Raw genomic sequence first — 22,890 nt, 5'->3', positions numbered from 1 at the left:
GAAATCAGAGAGTAGGGGTAAAGGGTAGCTATTCAGTGGCAGAAGGTGGAAAGTGGTGTTCCACAAGGATCAGTGCTTTTGACCACTTGTTCATAATTTACATTAATGATTTAGATATAGGAACAATTTCTAAATTTGCGGATGACACCAAATTGGGGGAGGGGGGATAGTCAATACTGAGGAGGACTGCAACAAATTACAGGAGGACATTAATAAACTTGCAGAATGGGCATATAATTGGCAAATGAAGTTCAACACAGATAAATGTGAGGTATTACACTTTGGTAGGAAGAATAGGGAGGTCACTTTATCACTTGGAGGGTGCGAGTCTAGGTGGGGTAGAGGAACAAAGGGATCTGGGAGTACAAATACACAAATCACTAAAAGTTGCGACACAGGTTAGCAAGGCCATTAAAAAAGCAAACCAAGCACTCGGGTTTATTTCTAGAGGGATAGAATTGAAAAGTAGTGAATTATGCTAAACCTGTATCGAACCTTGGTTAGACCACACTTAGAGTACTGCGTACAGTTCTGGTCGCCATGTTATAAAAAGGATATAGAGGCACTGGAGAGGGTGCAGAGAAGATTTACAAGGATGATACCAGAAATGCGAGGGTATACGTATCAGGAAAGGATGAACAGGCTGGGTCTCTTTTCTCTTGAAAATAGAAGGCTGAGGGGTGACCTAATAGAGGTCTTTAAAATTATGAAAGGTTTTGATAGAGTGGATACAGAGAGAATGTTTCCACTTGTGGGGAAGAGCATAGCTAGAGGCCATCAATATAAGATAGTCACCAAGAAATCCAATAGGGAATTCAGAAGAAACTTCTTTACCCAGAGAGTGGCGAGAATGTGGAACTCGTTACCACAGGGAGTGGTTGAAGCGAATAGTATAGGTGCATTTAAGGGGAGGCTAGACAAGCATATGAGGGAGAAGGGATTAGAGGGTTATGCTGATAGATTTAGATGAGGAAAGGCGGGAGGAGGCTGGAGTGGAGCATAAACACCGGCATGGACTGGTTGGGCCAAATGGCCTGTTTCTGTCCCGTATACCCTGTGTAATCCTATTACGATAGCAAAATACTGCAGATGCCAGAAATCCGAAATAACAACAGAAAATGCTGGAAAAACTCAGCAGGCCAGGCAACATCTGTGGAGAGAAAATAGAGTCAACGTTTCGGGTGAACCATGTAATCCTATGCCTGTTTTCGGGGGCTATCGAATTTAGCCCCCAAGGTAGCTGCTGCTTCTTATATTTGCCCCAGGTTTGGATAGAGTAAAAGTAATAGTGATCAAAACTGTTAATTGAGAGCAAAGCAATTTTTTCCTCATGCACACATAATAGAATATAAACTGCTTCAATTGAATGTTTAAATATTTATGCATTTAGCTGCTGCCTTTCCTTCTGTCTTAGGACTTGTATGGACCGTGACCTGTGCCCTTACTGTGGCTCTGATGGTTCTGCTGGACTTGGTGGGGATTTGTTTTGCACTTGGCTCATGGCAACGCAGTGATTCTTACCAGCGCAGACAGAATGCACCTTTCAGGTGACACTGAGGCTGGTTCGGCTGTGTATCCCTCTTTAGCCTTTTGGTCTTATTGAAGCTTGTTTGAGTGGGCTCTCTGATGGCCTTAGTTTATGGTCTGCTGCAGAGAGGCTTGGCTATAATGGAACTGAGAGTAATGCAGTAATTTTACAAAATTTAGCTCCCAAGATAGAGCATCTCCTGTTGGGAGCATGTAATCAGGAATTTGATGATGCGTTTCCCACGATTTTCTGTCCATTCGTCACTCACTGGGAGTGCAGCTGAATTCTTGATATGTGGGTGAAGCTTCAAAGCAGGATGCAATTTTGTAAAGTTACCGCTGTAAGGTACCGAATTAATTTTCCATGCTTCTCAGTTTGTAGAGGAGCTTAAATGTACTTGGTATCATTTCATAAGTTGTAAGATGGTGTATATGCTATATCATTCAGCGTACGCCGTCGTAAGTGCTGTGAAAGGCCCTGCAAACTCCAGGTTTCCGCATGCGATGAGCATGCGCAAAAACTCGGAACTTGCGATCTGTCAAGTTTCTCCTCGACAGATCGTACGCATCCGCTGTAAATTCACTTTTTGCTGGCACAGAGTTGGGCTATTTGCCCAGCTACTGCCCAGCGAATACCCACCAAACCCTTAAGCCTGCAAAAAGCAGGTGTAAGGCTTTCTTTTACCAGCGTAAGTGTTAAAAAAAAATTATTTTAACATTTATTTTAAATGATTTAAACATTCACTTGCATTTAAAATTAGTTTACGTTATTTTTGTTCTGTTTAAAAATGTTTAAATTTATTTATCAAAAAATTAAATTTTTATTTTAAAAGTTTAATTAAAGGGTATTTTAATTAATTTTGAACCTGTGATCATTTATTTTTATTTCAATGCTGGGAAATTGTATTTATTAGGTGATTCCTATTATGCTTAAGGGGATTCCATACGTAAATGGAATTCCCATAAGCATTATAGGAATCCCCCTTTGTCATTGGTTGGCCTGGCCCACGTGATCCCAGGAATGCTTGCGAACCGCATGCGCCCCTGGGATCCGTGGGCCTTTACATAGGCGTACACCTGCAGGCCCAGGACCGCAAGAGTCCGAAGCTCCGGAAACACCAGATAAGTACGTCGTTTTCTTGCAGTTCAGAGGCGTACGCGAGCGGCAAGCCTCCAACTGCAATTTCCAGGCCATTGACTTTCCTTTGCAGTGATGGGCTGTCTATTGCTAATTTCACTGTGTGGAGAAGCACGGTATAAATGTTGCTCGTACTGATGTGTAACACAGCACCCATCTATACAAAGCTACTGACTTACTGTTATGCGATGCTTTGAAATTCAGCTTTGAAGTAAAACATCCTTAGTGCATTGTATTTCGGATGAGACATTAAACCGAGGCCCTGTCTGCTCTCTCGGGTGGATGTAAAAGATCCCATAGCACTATTTTGAAGAAGAGCAGGGGAGTTATCCCCAGTGTCCTGGCCAATAATTATCCCTCAATCAACACCACTAAATCAGATTATTTGGTCATTATCACTTTGCTATTTGTGGGAGCTTGCTGTGCACAAATTGGCTGCCGCGTTTCCTACATTACAACAGTGACTACACTTCAAAAAGTACTTCATTGGTTGTAAAGCACTTTGGGACATCCGGTGGTCGTGTAAGGCACTATATAAATGCAAGACTTTCTTTTTTCAAGTCTTTATTTTTAAACTTTAAGAATTGTAGTTCTTGCCCTAATGTAAATGTCTTATATGCTCCATCCGAGGTGACTTCCACTGTGATGGTCTTAGAAAATTAACACACTGTGGCAGAACCACTGAATGACTCTGGCTAACTGTATATCATTCTCTTTAACGATGTTCTAACACCAGCCTAAACCTATACCATTGTGTTAGGCATTACTGTGTTTTGTATATAGAGTTTGCATGTACAGGGCGTGGCCCCTTTAAGAGCGCGGGCAAACGCGATGACGTCACGTCGCAAACCATGGGACTGCCCAAGGAGTCCTCGTGGCATCTCCGTTGAGTAAGACCTGTTTGATTGTTCCCTGGTGTCGATCTCCGTTATTCGTAGGAATTCGTTAATTCCTACATTGGTGACCCCGTTTTTGTGAATGTTTTCACAAAAGAAGAGCACAGCATGGAAGCAAACGCCGTTTCACTGAAGCTACCGCAGTTCTGGGAGCAGCAAGCGCCCTCGTGGTTTATTCAGGTCGAGGCCCAGTTCGCCCTGAGGAACATCGATGCGGATCAGACCAAGTATCTTTATGTGGTCTCCACACTCGACGGCTCTACCGCCTCTTGGATCGTCAGCCTTCCTCGAAAACCCCCCAACGGAGCGCAAGTATGAAACTCTCAAAGCGCGGTTACTGCAGGTTTTCGGGCTCACGAAATCGGAGCGCGCCCGTCGATTACTCGCTATGCCCGGGCTCGGGGACTCCAAGCCTTCAGAGTTGATGAGCCAAATGCTCACACTCCTGGGCTCAGAACAGGAATGTTTCCTATTCCGCGAGATTTTCCTCAGCCAACTGCTTGAACGGGTACAAGCTGCCCTGGCCAGATCTGAAGTTGAAGACTGCGCAACACTCGCTGCGGAGGCTGACACAATTTTCGCTGTAACTCGGCAGTACTGCACTGCCACGAGGCACCCATCCCCCGCAGACGCTGCCCCAGCTCATCAGTCTGCTGGACTGTGTTTCTACCACGCGCAGTTCAGCGTGAAGGCGAAGCGTTGCCGCCCTCCCTGCAGTTTTCCCAAAAAAAAACAACTGACACTGCGACCACCGAGGAACGGGTCTAACAGGCACCCCGCAGCCGCGATGGCGATCGGCAACGCGGGAAAATTGCTGTTCATCAGCGATACTCTCTCCAGTCGTCGTTTTCTGTGCGACACCGGAGCGCAGTGCAGCATTTTACCCGCATCCGCCCTTGATGTGCAGACGGGGAATCACGGCCCCACCCTTGAAGCGGCCAATGGCGGAGCAATTCGGACCTTCGGCAGACGGCGAGTGGAGGTGTGCCTCGGAGGGCAACGTTTTCACTGGGATTTTGTTACGGCCAAAGTTTCCCAGCCCCTCCTCGGCGCGGATTTCCTGTGCGCCAACAGCCTCCTGGTCGACGTCCGGAACCGGCGGCTGATCAACGCAGCAACTTTTAATTCTCTTCCGTGTTACTGCAGTAACACTACGTCACGCACCGTCTCCTGTGCGTTCCCGACTCCTGATGAGTTCGCTTGCCTGCTCGGTGAATTCCCCGACCTGACAAGACCCACGTTCTCCTCCACAGCCACGAAACATGGTGTGGAACACCACATCCCCACCAATGGCCCCCCGGTCTACGCGCGGGCCTGGAACCTGGCAAGCTGGCGGTCGCAAAGGCGGAGTTCGCAACCATGGAACGGTTAGGGATTATTCGCCGGTCGAATAGTCCCTGGTCTTCACCCCTCCATATCGTCCTGAAGCCTGGCGGCCAGGCGGCGACTATCGACGCCTAAATGACGCCACCACTCCAGATCGGTACCCGATCCCCCATATCCAGGATTTCTCTGCCCATTTGGCAGGGAACACCGTGTTCTCAAATCTCGACCTCGTCCGGGGCTACCACCAGGTCCCAGTTCATCCACAAGACGTCCAGAAGACCGCAGTCATCACCCCATTCGGCCTCTTCGAGTTTTTACGAATGCCGTTTGGGTTAAAGAACGCCGCCCAGGCTTTCCAACGCCTGATGGACTCCGTGCTGCGGGACCTCAAGTTCCTCTTCGTCTACCTGGATGACATTCTAGTTGCCAGTCTTACTAAGGAAGAACATACCTGTCACCTACACACCCTTTTTCGACGCCTCAGCCAGCATGACCTGATTATCAACCCGGCCAAGTGTCAATTTGGCCTGCACCAAATTGACTTCCTGGGGCATCGCATCACCTCAGACGGAGCGGTTCCTTTACCTTCGAAGGTAGAGGCGGTGACATCCTTTCCACGCCCACAGAACATAAAGGCCCTGCAGGAATTCCCAGGCATGGTAAACTTTTACCACTGTTTCGTGCCTAAGGTGGCACTACTCATGCAGCCCCTGTACGAGGCCCTCAAGGGCAAGACTGGCAAGAACCCGGTAGACTGGACGGATGACATGGCCCGAGCGTTCGCCGACACCAAAAGCGCTTTAGCCAACGCGACTACGCTGGCGCACCCGCTGCCAGGAGCCACCATCGCCCTCACCACCGACGCGTCGGACTACGCAGTCGGTGCCGTGCAACAGCAGTGGGTGAACGGGACGTGGCAGCCGTTGGCATTCTTCAGCCGTCAACTACGGCAGAACGAGAGAGCATACAGCACGTTCGACCGGGAGTTGCTCGCCCTTTTTCTGGCCATCCGCCATTTTCGGTTCCTTCTGGAAGGATGTTCTTTCACCGCCTTTGTGGACCATAAGCCGCTGACCTTTGCAATGTCCAAGACCGCCGAACCGTGGTCAGCCCGACAGCAGCGTCAACTGACTTACATATCCGAATTCACCACGGATATACGGCACGTGGCCAGTAAGGACAACCTGGTGGCAGACTGCCTCTCCCGCGCGTTCGTCAATACGGTTCATTTGGGCATCGACTACGCCCTCATGGCAGCGGACCAAGCCTCAAACCTGGAAGTCCAAGCTTACAGAACGGCCATCACTGGCCTCCAAGTTCCATTCGGCAGGTACTACGCTGTTGTGTGACATCTCCGTACAGGATCCTCGCCCTGTTGTGCCGGTCGTCTGGCGCCGCAAAGTGTTCGATGCCATACATGGGTTGTCGCACCCTGGAATGAAAGCCTCTCAGAAACTGATGTCAGTGAAATTTGTATGGCATGCATAAAGATGTCCGCGACTGGGCCAACACCTGCATGGTCTGCCAAAAGGCCAAGGTACAGCGCCACATCAAAGCTCCGTTGGCCACCTTCACAGTTCCGGAGCGACATTTTGACCATGTCAACGTGGACCTGGTAGGACCACTCCCACCCTCCCATGGTTTTTCACACATCCTGACTGTAACGTCCGTGTGTAATTGAGACACGGACTGCAGGAATTGGTTATAACAGGTGTTTACTGAATGGAGACAAAACTGGAACTACTATACAAAGTTACTACACAGGCCTATATACAGGGGTGGTCACTACTGGTACTGCAGTATACAGGGGCTGCAGAATATAGTTCCTTCTTCAAGGTACATACACTACAATTCCTCCCCTTTTAGCTAAACAGTACATAACATTCGATTAATAATTAAATAACATATTTACAATTACAGTAAACTATATACATTAGCTGAAGTTAAGCAATTATAAATTCAGTCTTTGAGGAGGCTTCCTGATTCTGTCCGGACAACGTCTCTTTGGGGTATCAGGTTCTTCTGGCAAAGTTGCTTCGGGATCAACGTCATTGTTTGGTTCGTCTGCTTCCAATATCACCGATTCTGAGGTAGATGCAATTGGTACTTCGGTTTCATCACCAGGTGTATAGGATCGTGGTGTAGATTTGACGTTTTCCAGTGACTCTAGAATCTGGTCAGCATGGCGTCTTACAATGCTCTCTCCAACGTCCACGGTATGCATTAGAGGTCCTTGCTGTGTGCAGATCGTTCCTGGCTGCCATTTCTCTGTGCGGTAGTCCCGGGCCAAAACTGGTTGACCTATCTTAAAACTCCTGGTTGGCCTTTCATTCATATTCTGAAACTGCCTGTTCTCCACATCTCTTCTGATGTTTGGCTTAACCAAATCCAAGCGGCATCGTAGTCTTCGATTGAAGAACATCATGGCTGGAGTTTGGTTGGTAACCGCATGTGTCGCATTCCGGTAGGCAAACAAGAAGTTATCCACCTTGTGTTGTAGGGGTATGTCTTCATTACACATTGCCTTGATAGCCTTCTTGAATGTTTGAACGAACCTCTCAGCCAATCCATTGGTGGCTGGATGATATGGGGCGGATGTGTAATGCTTAACATCATTGTTCTTTAAGAACCTCTGGAACACTTCAGACACAAACTGTGGTCCATTGTCGGAGCAAATCTGTTCAGGCAGCCCATTTCTGGCGAATATGGTTTGTAAGACTGTGATAGTTTTTTCTGTGGTGGTTGAGGACATTTTTATTACCTCTGGCCACTTTGAATGTGCATCCACCGCAATTAAAAACATCGAGTCCATAAATGGACCAGCAAAATCAATGTGTACCCTTTGCCATGGAGATGAGGGCCACTCCCATGGATTTAGAGGGGCTTGTGGTGGGGCGTTTTGGACCTTCTGGCATCCTGTACAGCTCTTGGTCATCTCTTTGATTTCTCTATTGATTCCCGGCCACCACACAAACGCTCTGGCTAAGTTCTTCATTTTTACCCCTCCCAGATGACCCTCATGAAGCTCATTGAGCACTCTATCCTTCAATTTGCGTGGAATTACTACTCTGGATCCACACATCAAGGTTCCTCGGCACACTGATAGCTGTTCTCTTCTCGGCGAGAATGCTGGCAACAGCGGTTCGCCATGTGCTGGCCATCCCTTCACCGTTAAATCATAGACCCTGGAGAGTGTCGGGTCATTTCGTGTTTCCTTTTCTATGTTTGCATTCGTCACAGGTAGACATTCGACTATGGTCGAGTGGAATATCTCCACAGGATCCACTGCAGGTGCTTCTTCCACCGTCGGCAACGGTAGGCACGACAATCCATCAGCATTCCCATGCTGTTTAGTTCCTTTGTACTCGATGTCATATTGGTGTGCCCCTAGGAAAAGGGACCACCTCTGTAGCCGTTGTGCTGTCATTATCGGGACGCCCTTCTTAGGGTTGAAAATGGAGACAAGAGTTTGATGATCAGTTAGTAGAGTAAATTTCTGTCCGTGCAGGTAGTGATTGAACTTCTTCACCCCCCACTCCAGGCTGAGGGCCTCTCTGTCAATCTGGGCGTAGTTACACTCGGCTGCATTTAACGAGCGTGACGCAAAAGCTATCGGCCTCTCTGAACCATCAAGGGATTTATGTGACAGTACCGCTCCAACGCCGTAGGGAGACGCATCACACGCCAGTCTTATCGGTAGTGATGGGTTGTAGTGAGCCAATACTTCTCTTGAAGTGATCAGGCCTTTACACTTCTGAAAGGCCCGCTTACATTCATCGCTCCATTTCCATGCTACTCCAGTTTGTAGCAGGGCGTTCAGTGGGTGCAGAATTGTGGACAAATTCGGCAATAACTTATGGTAGTAATTCACCAATCCGAGGAATGACCTCAGTTGCGACACATTTTCAGGCGCTGGAGCCTTAACTACCGCTTCAATTTTGTCAGGGGACTTATGTAACCCCTCTTCATCAATCACGTGGCCACAATACGATATTTGTTTCTTAAAAAACTCGCACTTGGGACGATTGGCTCATAGCCCATGTTCTCTTAGTCTAGTGAGCACCTGCTCTAGGTTGGCAAGGTGTTCACTGTCATTTTCACCTGTCACTAGGATGTCGTCCAAGTAACACTGAGTCCCCGGAATCCCTTGCAGGACTTGTTCCATCGCTCTTTGCCATATAGCCGGAGCAGATGCAACTCCGAATACCAGTCGATTATACTGGTAAAGACCTTTATGAGTGTTTATCGTGAGATATTTCCTAGAGGATTCTTCAACCTCCATCTGCAAATATGCTTGTGCTAGGTCAATTTTTGTAAAACGTTTCCCTCCAGATAGTGAGGCGAAAATATCTTCTATCCTCGGAAGAGGATACTGTACTGTGTGAAGGACTGGGTTCACAGTCACCTTGAAGTCCCCACAGATGCGAACCTTCCTTGGCTCCTCAGACTTATTGTTTAACGTTTTCTTCATGACAGGAACGATGGGTGTCGCCCACTCGCTCCATTCTACCTTAGTTAACACACCTGCATTCTCCAGATTCTCCAGCTCTGCCTCGATGGCTGGGCGAATTGCTTTGAAAAACTTGGGAATTGCATTCTCTTCTATTTTTATCGAGGCGGTTACGCCTTTAAGAGTTCCCAGTTCTTGTTGAAATACCTCTTTAGCGTTAGCCAAGATTTTTGACAATCGTCCAGGTGTGACGTCGTCATCCTTTTTACCAGCCACTGTCAGTGCCTGAATGGAGTGCCAGTCTAAACTTATCTTTCTGATCCATTCACGTCCCAATAACGGTGGTCCACCATCTTGCAGTATGTACAGATACAATTTCTGTATTTCCTTGTCGTTGTATTCGACAGGCACCCTTATTTTCCTTCTGGGGTATACTTTCTGCCCCATATATGTCTTCAAGACAATGGATGTGTCTTTCAAGGGTATGTGTGAGAATAGCCGCTCGTAGTCTCGTCGATTCATGACGGTCAGGGCTGATCCTGTATCCAATTCCATTTTGACTTGGGACCCTGCTATCGTGAGGGTGACCCAAATGGTTCGGTGATCCTCTTTTGTGATTACGTTGTGTAGTTTGAGACAGCTTAGTCTCTTGTTCCCGGATTCACTATCGCTCTTCTGGTCTTCGGAACTACTGTCCGTCGTCTTCTGTACTTTCCTGTACTTTTCCTTAGTCTTTTTGTTGTCGTTAGTCTTATTCCCGGACCTGCCCGGACCTGCAAACTCGTGCAATGCGTCCCATCTTTCCGCATTGCCTGCATATTTTGTCCTTGGACCAGCAGTCCTTCTGGTCATGGGTTGTTCTGCCGCAGCGATAACATTTTTCAAATCCCCGTGTCATTTCATGGGTGCCGTATTCCTGTGGCTTTTGCTGTATTTCCGCAGCTCCCCTTGCTGCTGCTTCGTACGATACTGCCAAGCTGAAAGCCTTATCCAGCGTCAGCTCTTTCTCTGAGAGTAACCTCTTCTGGGTTCCTTCACTCAGGAGTCCACAGACAAATTTGTCCCGTAGGGTAGCTGCCAGTCCTGCTCCGAACTGGCAGTGCTTTGATAGCTTGCGTAGTTCCATAAGGTAATCAGCATTGCTCTCATCTTTATGCTGATTTTTCTTGTGGAATTTAAATCTTTCTGCTATCAGCAGCGGTGTAGGATTTAGGTGTTCCTGTAGGATATCAACAATTTCATTAAAACTCTTCGCCATCGGTTTGACTGGAGTGATCAGGTTCCGCAATAGGCCATACGTTCTTGCGCCCATTAAGTTTAGTAGTACCGATGCCTTTTTCTCATCGGCTACTTCATTTGCCTTGCAATATACTTCGACTCTTTCCACATACGTGGTCCAGTCTTCTATTGCATCATCGAAGGCAGTGATATTGCCAGTCTTCGGCATCTTGGAGATCTAAGATGGCGCCTCCCGCACTTTGCCTTCTTCCCCGGTTGAACAAAATGGCGCCTCCCGCGCTTTGCCTTCTTCCCCGCTGGATTAAAATGGCGCCTCACGTGCTTTCTGTCTTTTCTGCTGCTGCTAGCGCTGTTGCTGGCGTTTTTATGCCTTGATGGCGACGCCCTATGGTCTTCGCGCACTTCCCCCCCCCCCCGCGTTGCTGCCAACGCCGCTCTCCGCGGTCCCCGTGGCAAACTGCAGCTCCTCGCGGCTTTCTGCGCTTCTAATTTCTTTTATTTTAATTACTGTTCCCGTCGTCAGAGCAGACCCTATGGGACACTTTCCTCCCTCTTCTCGGGTCTGTACGCTGCCCGGCTTCGTAGCACCGGCCGCGCCCTGTGTGCTCCACCCTCTCTCTCCTCTTCCCGACAACGCTGCTCGGCCCCGTTGAAAAGCCACCCGATCGAGCTCTAGCCCGTCGCAGCCCAGGAAGGATCAGTGTACTACCTGCCACCAGCCCGATTAGCTGGAACACCATAGACTGGATAACCAAGCCCAGCTCTCGACAGCCTCTCCTGCAAATCTTCGAATTCGATGAATCAGAGGGCGGTTGCCCGCGGTCGACGCCCGTTTCTTCTGTTTGTTTTTTTTTCTCTTTGGATTTCTTCCTTCTGGCCTCGACCTCTAACAACTTCGCTTCAGGGATGGATCCCCGTGAGGTGGTGCAGAACTGTAGGTAAGTTCGGACCTGTTTGTCGCCAGTGTAACGTCCGTGTGTAATTGAGACACGGACTGCAGGAGTTGGTTATAACAGGTGTTTACTGAATGGAGACAAAACTGGAACTACTATACAAAGTTACTACACAGGCTTATATACAGGGGTGGTCACTACTGGTACTGCAGTATACAGGTGCTGCAGAATATAGTTCCTCCTTCAAGGTACATACACTACACTGACCATGGTTGACCGCACCACCAGATGGCCAGAGGCGGTCCCCCTGTCATCCACTACTTTGGCGGACGTGGCCAGGGCGTTCATTTCCTCCTGGATCGCCTGTTTCGGAGTGCCCGCAGATATTTTGTCGGACAGGGGACCGCAGTTTTCCTCCGAACTCTGGAATGCAGTGGCCCAAGGACTCGGTGTCAAATTACACCGCACCACAGCCTACCACCCACAGGCGAATGCCTCTGCGAGCGCTTCCACCGCTCAGTGAAAGCCGCCTGAGGGCCAGCCTCCAGGACGCTGGATGGGCAGACAAGCTACCGTGGGTCCTGTTGGGCCTTCGCACGGCCCCCAAAGAAGACCTTCACTCTTCATCAGCGGAACTCGTGTATGGTCAGCCGCTGCGAGTCCCAGGGGACTTCCTACCAACATCGACGGAGCCCTGGTCCGCCTCTGCCCAGCTTGCTAGTCACCAAGAGGCGGCCAGATGTTTCGCACCGGTGCCCACTTCGCACCACGGGCTGCAGCGGTCACACGTTCCCATGGAGCTTCACAAGGCTGAATACGTTTTTATTCGCCATGACGCACATAGGGATCCGCTGAAAGCCCCATATACCGGTCCCTTCCGCGTGTTGGAAGCAGGGGACAAAACCTTCACGGTAGATGTCGGTGGTAAACCGGAACAGATTTCGGTCGACCGCTTAAAGGCAGCACATTTGGACCTCGACCGCCCCGTCGAGACAGCACAACCGCCGAGACGGTGTCGGCCACCCATCGTCGTTACGGCAGACCAAGTGCGACCGCCCGCCGCCCTGCAGACTCCGCCTCGCGAGTACAGGAGTCATTCTGACAGGCTCGTCAGACCCCCTCACCTTTTGACTTTGTCCGTTAAAACAAATTCTGGGGGGGCGCATGTGGCAGAACCACTGAATGATTCTGGCTAACTATATAATTCTCTAACGATGTTCTAACACCAGCCTAAACCTGTACCATTGTGTTAGGCATTACTGTGTTTTGTATATAGAGTTTGCATGTACGGGGCGTGACCCCTTTAAGAGCGCGGGAAAACGCGGGCAAACGCGATGACGTCACGTCGTAAATCACGGGACTGCCCAAGGAGTCCTCGTGGCATCTCCGTTGAGTAAAGACCTGTTTGATTGTTCCCTGGTGTCGATCTCCGTTATTCGTAGGAATTCGTTAATTCCTACAACAGGAAACAGGTAATGAAGGATTCAATAATGTATGTGAAAGCATTGATAACATGGGTTAGGAAATTCCTCAAGGCCTGAGAGCTAAGGTGCCTTAGGGTGAGGAGTGTAGAAGACAATTTACTGATAACATTTTCCTTGTGTTGTCAGTAAGTTTTAAATCTGGACAAGTTGTGGGTTTGTTCAATATTTCATTACCACATTGCTGTGCCAGACACTGCAGTTTTTGTCAGACTTGTTTACTGTCCTTTTTCAGATGGTTTTAATATATCTGAAGAATAGTTGGTTGGTACAGCTCTAAAACTGGTGGTGTTGGTGAGTGAGTATGAAATGTTTTACTTTATGGGTTGTTTACTCTGTTTTATTTTAGTTTTGTGACTGCACCAGTGATTTTATATCTTTAGTTGTAATGCAGCTGGATTGATTATTACAGGGATGCCAGCTGTCAGGCGAGCTTTTCCTACAAGCTGTGCAGTGTTTTCCAAAGCACTATTCTCACAACAACAACAACAACACTCATTCATATAGCACATTTAACGTAGCAAACCGTCTCAAGGCGCTATCAATTAAAAAATGTTGACACCGAGCCACAGAAGTGATATGAGAACACAACTGTTCTTATGCTACAGTTAGAGTGCATTACTGGTGGGAGCTTGGTAGCTGCAGAATGGGAAGCACAGCTAGCAGCACCAAAATTACACTGGGGACTGCAAACTACACTCTTGCCAACTAGGAGAGATCTCTATGTATGGGTGTGTATACCCAGGTGCAGAGTTCCACTCCCCAGCCAGTAAATCTTTAAAGCACAATTTTGAGTTTTGAAAGCACAGTCAAGAGGGTCTACTTTCTCAAAACGTTGCAAAACCTCTGTGCAGATTTATGAAGTGCCCAGGAGGCCCAACATTTCTAACCCGCCTTGGCACCACAGTGTCGAGCCGAAGCTGCGCTGCAGAGTCAGATTGCAGCTTTACAGCAATGCAAATGTTGCAGCATAACTGTATCTTAAATCTTCTATGTTATAAAGGGTGTAACTTACTTCTATCATGTAGTTCACCCTTCTACAGTCACTGAGACACATCTTAGAATTGGCTTTGTGATAATTTACCAAATACACCAAGAGCATGGCTGTTTATTCTCCCGTATTCACTGACTTGTGACCTTAATAATTAATCAAAGATTGAATTTTCTCTTCAACCAAATATGTGATTTCCTTTTTACCAGAGTTGCACTGGGACAATGGCAGCTTTCTGTGCAGTGGTGTGATTACCGTGCAGGATTTACTCCTTTGTTTTTTCCAATACCTTTTTGAGTGTCCCACACACATGTGAACATTCATTTGTGAAAAATGCAAGCTTCAAAATAGTATATGATACTGTGATAAAAATTAAACAAAAATAGGTGTTTGTTAAAAGAATTTAAAACATGCATTTTTATACTTTGCAATGACATTGAATTTCTTTACTGATTTTTTTTTTAAGCAGGCTGTTTTAGTATTACTCTTCCTCAGGTGTGCGCTTATTGTGAATGTGTCTCGTTTTCTAGATTAAGATTCTTAAGAAAATCAATTGTACAATTCCATGTTTTTTTTTCAGCAGGCAGATTGTAAAATCTGTTGGGTACAGGGGTTGGGAGCGAGAGATGTGTTACCAGAAATTTTGATCTGTAGCTCCCATCAACCATAATGCATTTCTGTCAAACGACAAAGCAAATTAAAAAAAAAAAAAGCTGCTATAACTGAGATTCACTTGTATATGTCACTGCCAAAACACCATTTAGAAAAAACAAGTTCTTCATTATTTCAGCTGGCCTATAGGTTCGTAACTCTGAAATGCTCAGGTTTGTGGCTATTTTCGATCCTTTGGGTCTTGAGTAGAATTTTAAACATTTATTTTGCAAAACAGTATTGCGTGATATTTTCTTAAATGACAAAACTTGTAAAATGAGTCTCATATGTTAATTTAAAAAAAAAAAAATTGGGCAATTTATTGTTCAAATTCCAGTAGAATTATTGGGTATAGTGTAGGAGTCTGTGCACTCCTAACAAAATACTGTGAACTAAACTGGTAGTTAACAAACTTAGTTTAATGCACTGAAAGTATTACAAAACAAAAACGCAGGAGAAACTCCAAACAGGTCTGTACACTAGCTCACTCCACGAGGACTACTGGAAACGCCCTCCAACCCTGACGTCATGACGTCATGACGTTTCCCGCCGTTGGGAACGTCACGTGACCCACGTGATGACGTCATCGCGTCAGATCGCGATTTTATCTATCCCGCGCTGTTTAAACAGGGCAAACATTAAAAGGTAACAATAATGATTAAAGGCAATTGTACAAGTTACTGAGAGTCTCTTTGGTGGCTTTGCCACAGTAGTAAAGAACCCAAGTGCACTTAAAAATAACACACAGACAATACAAAGGCTCTTTTCCTTAAGATTAAGATTTTAAACATAATGGGCCAGAAATTCGGGTCCCAACGCGTGAGTACGGACGGGGTTCTCACACGTGGGCCCGGAGGAATTGCCGGTTTTCAGCATGCACAGCGCATGCGGGGAAAACCAGATGCCAAGAGGTTAAGAGGCGGAACGCGAACGGATTGACGGGCAGCGCGTGCGCAATGGAATTCCTGTTTTTTGACAGGTTTGCGTGTGTGTAAGGGCCTCTCGGAGACGCAAGGACTTCATTCTTGAAGGTAAGTGGTCTTTAACTTAAAATTATTACATTTTTTCCACAGCTTTATTGTTTTTAAGGACTTTACAGTAAGGTAAGTGTAATTTTAGACCCGACTTATTAAATTATTTTTTTCAAAAATTTTATTAATTGTTTAAAATAGTTTTTTTAAAGTTATTCATAGTTAATTTAATTATTGGGATGTTTTTTAAAATTTTATTTAAAGTTTATGTAGTGTTTTGGGGTGCCGTACTTTTCATGAGTTTGACAGTTCTTACTCTCAAACTTATGAATGAAGTTTCTCCACCCCTGATTGGCTGAACAGTGCTCACCTGATCCCAGCCGGCACATCGCACTAACTCTGCCGCTGGGTCAGGTTAGCACAGCGCGCCGACATCAGAACCGGGCCACTGACAGGAAATCCACTGCGGGCCAGGTTTCAGATGTCGGTGCGCCGGGTAAGTGCACATCGGGGGCTTGCACGCGCGGCAAGCCCCCGACACCAAGTTCTGGGCCAATGAATTTTTAAGAGAACAGTAGTCTCTAAATATGACCAAAAGCCTATGTATTTGTTTAGTACTAGATTACCTCCCATGGCATTGTTCATGGTCAAAATGTACAGGTTAATAATAATTGATCTGAAGATACAACTTGATAAATTTAAACAAATATATTTGTTAATTATAGTGAGAAATAAATATTTAGTATATTAACAACTCCATTTATTCCATAAATTCGGGTCGGGGGCTTCCGGCGGGTGCAAGCCCCCGACCTGCACTTACCTAGCGCGCCGGTTGTTGTGCTGTGGGCCCCCGTGGAATTCCAACTGCCGGCACGCAGTGCTTGCATATCCCAGGGGCGCAGTTAGTTTGATGCGTCCCCATGGATCATGTGGGCCATGTGGAGCCAATCAGAGCAGGGAATGCTCCATTCATAAGATTAACAGGAAGGGCTGTCAAAACTTATAAATACTACGGCCCCAAAACAGCACTAAATCTTCAAATAATTTTTTTTTTTAAATCACTTTTTAAATAAACTATAAATTACATGAAATAACTATTTTAAACAATTTAAATTTTTGAAAAAAATAATTTTATTTTCTAACGGGGCTAAAAATAAACTTACCTTGCTTTAAAGTATTTAAAAATAATAAACCTGTGGAAAAAATGTTTTAATTTTAATTAATTCACCACTTACCTTATAAAAAGCAGGCCTTGCGACTGCTTTTTAAATGTGTAAATTCTGCAGACTTACCCTCCCGGGAAAACCTGCAAAAAAAGCCAAAGTTCGATGCGCACACGCTGCCTCTCCTGCGCACGCGTTCGACCTCTGAACCCCTTTCAGGGGAACGGAAGTGCCGGTATCCCGCGCATGCGCAGTGCATGCAGGAAACCGGCACTTCCATTGGGCCTACGGGTGAGTACCCCGTGCGTACTCACCCGAGGAGACCCGAAGTTCTGGGCCATTGTATTGTGCAACTATCAGGATAGTAGAAGGTAAACTATATGGGCCTTGGGGGCTGGGGCTCGGAGGGCTGAGGCATTGGGCAGGAGTACCAGCTGGTAGGCAGTTAAGAGGATAGCCAGTGGGGCATGAAGATGTTCAGTGCCTGGGTATGTCTGAGGCATCATGTGAGAAAGTCAGTGGGAAAGAACCAAAGAGAGTGGCTTGCAACAGAAGCACATTGATTAAGGCCAGGAAGATTAGTTGAGGAATACCACAGCAGGCAGGCAATCGGTGATCATTAAGAGGAGGGGGTGGAAAGAGAGACAGTGGGGAAAAAAATCTTTAGAATACTGGGTGAGCAAAGGAAGGTTGTTGTCCGATGTTGGAGCAAATGGGAGGCAGTCAGCCAGGTGGATTGACCATGACAAATGGGGCAGGTGTTGAGAGAGGCAGGAATTAATTTTGGTCGCCTGAGGAAGAGAGTGTTTGAAGACCAGGACCTCAAACCCGGCGCTAAGCTCATGGTCTACAGGGCAGCAGTGATACCTGCCCTGCTGTATGCCTCAGAGACATGGACCGTGTACAGCAGGCACCTCAAAGCACTGGAGAGGTACCACCAACGCTGCCTCTGCAAGATCCTGCAAATCCATTGGCAGGATAGGTGCACCAACGTCAGTGTTCTTGCTCAGGCCAACATCCCCAACATCGAAGCTCTGACCACGCTCAATCAGCTCCGATGGACGGGTCACATTGTCCGCACGCCCGATACGAGACTCCCAAAACAAGCGCTCTACTCGGAGCTCCGGCACGGCAAGAGAGCCCCAGGTGGGCAGAGGAAACGTTTCAAGGACACCTTCAAAGCCTCCTTGAAAAAGTGTAACATCCCCACCGACACCTGGGAATCCCTGGCCCAAGACCGCACAAAGTGGAGGAGAAGCATCCGGGAAGGCGCCGAACACCTCGAGTCTCTTTGCCGGGAGCAAGCGGAAGCCAAGTGCAGGCAGCGCAAGGAGCGCACGTCAACCCAAGCACCCCACCCACCCGCCCCTTCAACCACCGTCTGCCCCACCTGTGACAGAGACTGTAGGTCCCGCATTGGACTCATCAGTCACCTGAGAACTCATTTTTAGTGTGGAAGCAAGTCATCCTCGGTTCCCAGGGACTGCCTAAGAAGACGAAGAAGAAGAATTTATAAAAATAGAAAATAGAATAAAAAGTAAAATATGTTTAAAAAATCATATTAAAAATAAAACTTAAAATAACCTAACTTTACTAACATCAGAGGAAAACAACATGGTGTTGGAGCTGGCAGAAATATTTCAGAGACCTGCTCTTGGGTAACATCCAAAGACTGAAGCCTACAACTGCATGTTAACTAAAAACAGTGGGGGAATTTTGACTCTGGGATTAGCTGCCCAGTCAATGGAAAGGAAAATCAGGAGAGATGTATAACGGGCAGCTGATCCGATATCGTCCAATTTACTCTAGCGCCCAAAGTCAAAATTAGCCCCAGTCTTTTTTTAAACCATACTTTCAGTATACAATAGCAGCTATTATGTTAGCAGCTCTTCTGTCACATATATAGGGCTGGAGTTTCCCGGGTTCCATCCACGTGGTGCGGGGCGGGTGGGGGGGGGGGGTCTGATTGCTGTCCCCAGGGTGGGGGGGGGGGTGGGAGGAGTTGTGATCCCCGGGGGGGTGGGTCCGATCCCTGACCCTGGGGCCGAATCGCGATCCAGGGGTGGGGGGTGGGGGCTGGGGTCCAAGCACTGGCGGGGTTGGATCCCTGGCCCTGTGGAGGGCCTGGCTGATGGTGGGGGAGCTTGCGGGCTGGGAGCAAGCGCTCCTGCTCCTCCCAGCCCACAAGGATTGCTCCCCGAGGTTGAGGCCTCCTCGTTACAGCCACCAGGAATTCTGAGCCTCGGGACCCCCGGCCGCTTGCAGTAAAACCTGCAAAGCAGGTTAAAGTAGAGGCTTCAGGCCTGATTATAATATTTAAATTGCCAACTCGCCTCCTGGCAGTGGGTTGGCAGTCCGTCCCACTGGAGTGAAAGGTGAAAGTGGGCGGGTTGGGGTCAGGGTTCACATTTTTGCAACTTTCACTTGCCCCCACGCCTCTAACCCACTCCCTCTTACCTCAGAAAATTCCGGCCATAGAGTTTAACATTGCACACACCTGTCACAGTACAGGAAACTCTTTGGTATCCGGCACTGACGAGACCGGCGTGTTGCCGGTTGATCAAAAATTCCGGATGATGGAGAGGGTTATCTACCGAGGCTATTTTTAACAAAGAAAAAGTAAAAAATCAAGAAATGTGCAGTATACAGTAATTGGGTACTCACATACAGAATGTTGTGTTAAATGGATGGTGGAAGATGCTTGATTAAGTACAGTACTGCCAGTTGAGGGTAATCCATAACTCTTTAATTACTTAACAGTAAAACAAAGCTTATAAATGACTGTACAGTACAGTGTAAAGTACGGTGGTTGACTGTACACTTATTCCAAGTCAACTGGTTCATCAGGAATATTCATGTCAGCTGGGTCATCAGGATCATGCACTTCAACAGATTCTTCAGGCACTTCCACTGCTCCAACTCTTTTGGAAACTTTCCTAAACATGTCCCGGATGTCTGCTTGCTTAGTGGACTCTTGCCTTTTTTGTAGAAAGGTGGAATGCAGAATATGGAGGTGCATAACTTCTTGGGCAGAATAGCAAGGCTGCCTTTCAGCAAATTTGAGGAATGAAGCAAATCCTTCTGCAGCTTTAGCCCAAGAAATCTTCTTCTCTTCAGAAATCTCATCCTCTTCACTTTCCATCTCACTTTCCTTTTCTTTCTTTGGATTCAAAACATTCTCCATTATTTCATCATCACTTAGCATATGCACAACAGCAACTTCTCTATCTGCATCAACCCACTGCTCAATATCACATTCACTGAGGTGACGTAGAGGGTTTGCTGGGCCTACATTTTTCACCATGCCAGCCATTTCCATTACTGTACTCCTCTTGGGACGAACATTGAACCCATGAAATTCCTCCTCTGAAGAAGAACCTTCAGCAAACATTACAGAAGGCCACAATTTGCACCAGGCTTGTCTCAAAGTGTGACCTTTCACCAAGTTCCAGGAACATGCAGCATTAAAGATGGCATCTTTAAGATTGTATTCCTTCTGAAATGCGTGAATATTGTCATCTTGGCTTATCAGTTTACGTAGGAAGTCTTTCTTGTAATGACACTTGAGATTTTGGATAACGCCCTGGTCCATGGGTTGTATGAGAGAAGTTACATTTGGTGGCAAATAAATGGTAAAAATATTTCCCGAAACCAACTCGGATCCATGCAGATGGGCTCTACAATTATCAAGCAATAAAATGCATTTGCTATCTTCAGGTTTCCCTATTCTACGGAAATGTTCCCTCACAGATGGAACAAATATATAATGGAACCAATTCGAAAAGATTTCCTTATCCATCCAAGTATTTCTTTGAGTTTTGTACTCAACAGGTAAGTGCCTCACATTTTTAAATGCACGGGGATTTTAATACTTCCCAATGACGAGAAGTTTAACCCGGTGTGATCCAGCAGCGTTCGCACATGTTAGCATGGTTACACGATCTTTATTTTTCTTGTTACCTGAAGCATTAGCCTCACTAGCCCCAGCAAGCGTTGATTCTGGCAAAAACCTCCAAAATAAGCCAGTTTCATTGGCATTGTATATCTGTGCTGGCGACAAATCATGTTGCTGCACAATCCGATTGAAATAATCGCAGTATTCTTCTGTGGCGTCATGATCAGCTGATTTCTTCTCCCCGGAAATATCGAGTCGTTGTAACCCGTGCCGTAACTTGAAGCAAGTTAGCCATCCCTCGGAGAAAGCACACTTGTCAGTGAGCTCCATCTTTACATAAAAATCCTTCGCTTTCTCGATTAGCATGGATCCGGAAAGAGATTATTACCCTTGAGGTTCTGTTTTTTAATTTGACCCCTAGCTGCTCATACTCCTTTAACAGAACCTTCTTCCTTGTCCTATCTATGTCGTTGGTACCAACATGGACCACGACAACTGGATCCTCCCCCTCCCACTCCAAGTTTCTCTCCAGCCCAGAAGAGATGTTCTTGACCCTGGCACCGGGCAGGCAACACAGCCTTCGGGACTCCCGCTCTCGACTGCAGAGAACCCTATCTATCCCCCTAATGATACTATCCCCTACCACTACAACATTTCTATTTACTCCCCCCTCTTGAATGGCCCCCCGTTCCATGGTGCTGTGGCCAGGTTGCTCATCCTCCCTGCAGTCCCTGCTCCCGCCCCCACAGGGAGTAAGAGCCTCGAACCTGTTGGACAAGAGCAAGGGCTGCGGTTCCTCCAACACTACCTCCTGGATCCCCGTACCTGCCTCACTCATAGTCACATCGTCCTGTCCCTGGCCACGGACTACATCTGAATTAATTAATTTCATAGGTGTGACTACCTCCTGAAACATAGAGTCCAGGTACTTCTCCCCCTCCCTGATGTGTCGCTGTGTCTGAAGCTCGGTCTCAAGCACATCAACACGGAGCCGGAGTTCCTCTAGCATCAAACACTTACTGCAAACGTAATCACCGTGAGCATCAATGGTGTCCACCAGCTCCCACATTTCACAGCAGTAACACATCACCTGCTCACCCATTCTATATAATTAATTACATTTCTTATTATTAGTTATGAAGACCCTCTGCCCCGATATAGATTATGAATATCACACCACTATTTAATAGGACTTACCAACTTATAAAGGTATAAAAGAGAAGGAAGAGGACCTACCAACCAGCTGATCACCTACCTCCCTTTTGAATGCTATCTGTGGGGCCTGTTGGGTTGATTCATCTCGCTGCTCCGCTTCCGCAGTGCTGGCTAAGCCTGAGAGTGGGAACAAAAACAGGGCAAAAACACCCCCTCACCTCCCGCTTGCCCGAACTCTCTCACTTACCAAACTCTCGCTTGCACTCAACGCCGACCGCACTCGCGCTGCCGCACTCGACCTGCCCCTTTTTAAACCTGGATTCTACTTCCGGTTTAAACTCCCCAACAATTTAATTTACTTTAATAAATTAAACTTACTTCAAAATTATTTATTGTGGACACTTTTGCAATGGTTGTTCTCATAAAGGTTGACATAGAACTTTTCATTGCATTTTGAACTGGAATGCTGTGACCCATGAACCGATTTTAATATGTTATAGATATAATTGAGATGAACTAAAATGTCAGCTTTTGAAAGTTCTAGTTTCAAGTAAGCTTTTGCAACTGTATTCTGTGGATATATTTAGAATTTATTTTGCTGAAAAAAATGCTGTAATAGAAAAATAGTTGATAGCTGATGGGTTGAAGTGATTTGAATAGTCAATTGATTTTTTTTGTAATAAGGAAATCTATTTAGATACCTTTTCGAAGTAGATTTAATGAGCTTTCTGAGTCCTTCCATTTCTGCATGAGGTTGCTAATGAGAAAACCATTGGTGGAAATCTACAAGTGACTGAACTTTTGTGAAGAGAAATTTTGAGAAATAATTTAGCAACATCAGACTGAACAATGAGACATGCAGAAATTGCATTGTGAATTAAGAGAGATACAGCAGATAGATGAAGGGATCAGTGCAAGCAGTGATTTGAATAATTTGTTTTGTATTTTTGCAAACAAATACAGTATGAATACCAGCTTTTTTAGAAACTGATGTAGTTTGTAGTTTTCTTCACTGCACTTGAAAGTGCATATTGATTATGTGACTCTTACGTGTGCAAATTAGGACATTTTGGATATTGGCCATTTAGATCATAGACATTTCAAGATAGAAGGA

General features: G+C 46.5%; 1 protein-coding gene across 22 annotated transcripts in view; it reads left to right on the top strand.

Annotated features, from left to right (window-relative positions):
- LOC147115349 (cAMP-regulated phosphoprotein 21-like) overlaps nucleotides 1-22,890 on the top strand; it is a 789,554-nt gene that overhangs the window by 322,467 nt on the left and 444,197 nt on the right. For 3 of the 22 annotated variants that reach the window (XM_085993827.1, XM_085993831.1, XM_085993826.1), the window contains one exon: nucleotides 13,186-13,244. The exons of the other annotated variants lie outside the window; for them this stretch is intronic. The gene's annotated coding sequence lies outside the window, so the exon portion shown is untranslated. The remainder of the gene's footprint in view (nucleotides 1-13,185; nucleotides 13,245-22,890) is intronic. 22 annotated transcript variants of the gene reach the window in all.

Source organism: Somniosus microcephalus, chromosome 7 (assembly GCF_052327205.1).
Source record: "Somniosus microcephalus isolate GS21.2 chromosome 7, FLI_Smic_1.0, whole genome shotgun sequence".
Classification (NCBI taxonomy): Eukaryota; Metazoa; Chordata; class Chondrichthyes; order Squaliformes; family Somniosidae; genus Somniosus; species Somniosus microcephalus.
The sequence above is the reverse complement of the archived record's forward strand: the minus strand, read 5'-3'. Positions and strand labels throughout refer to the sequence as shown.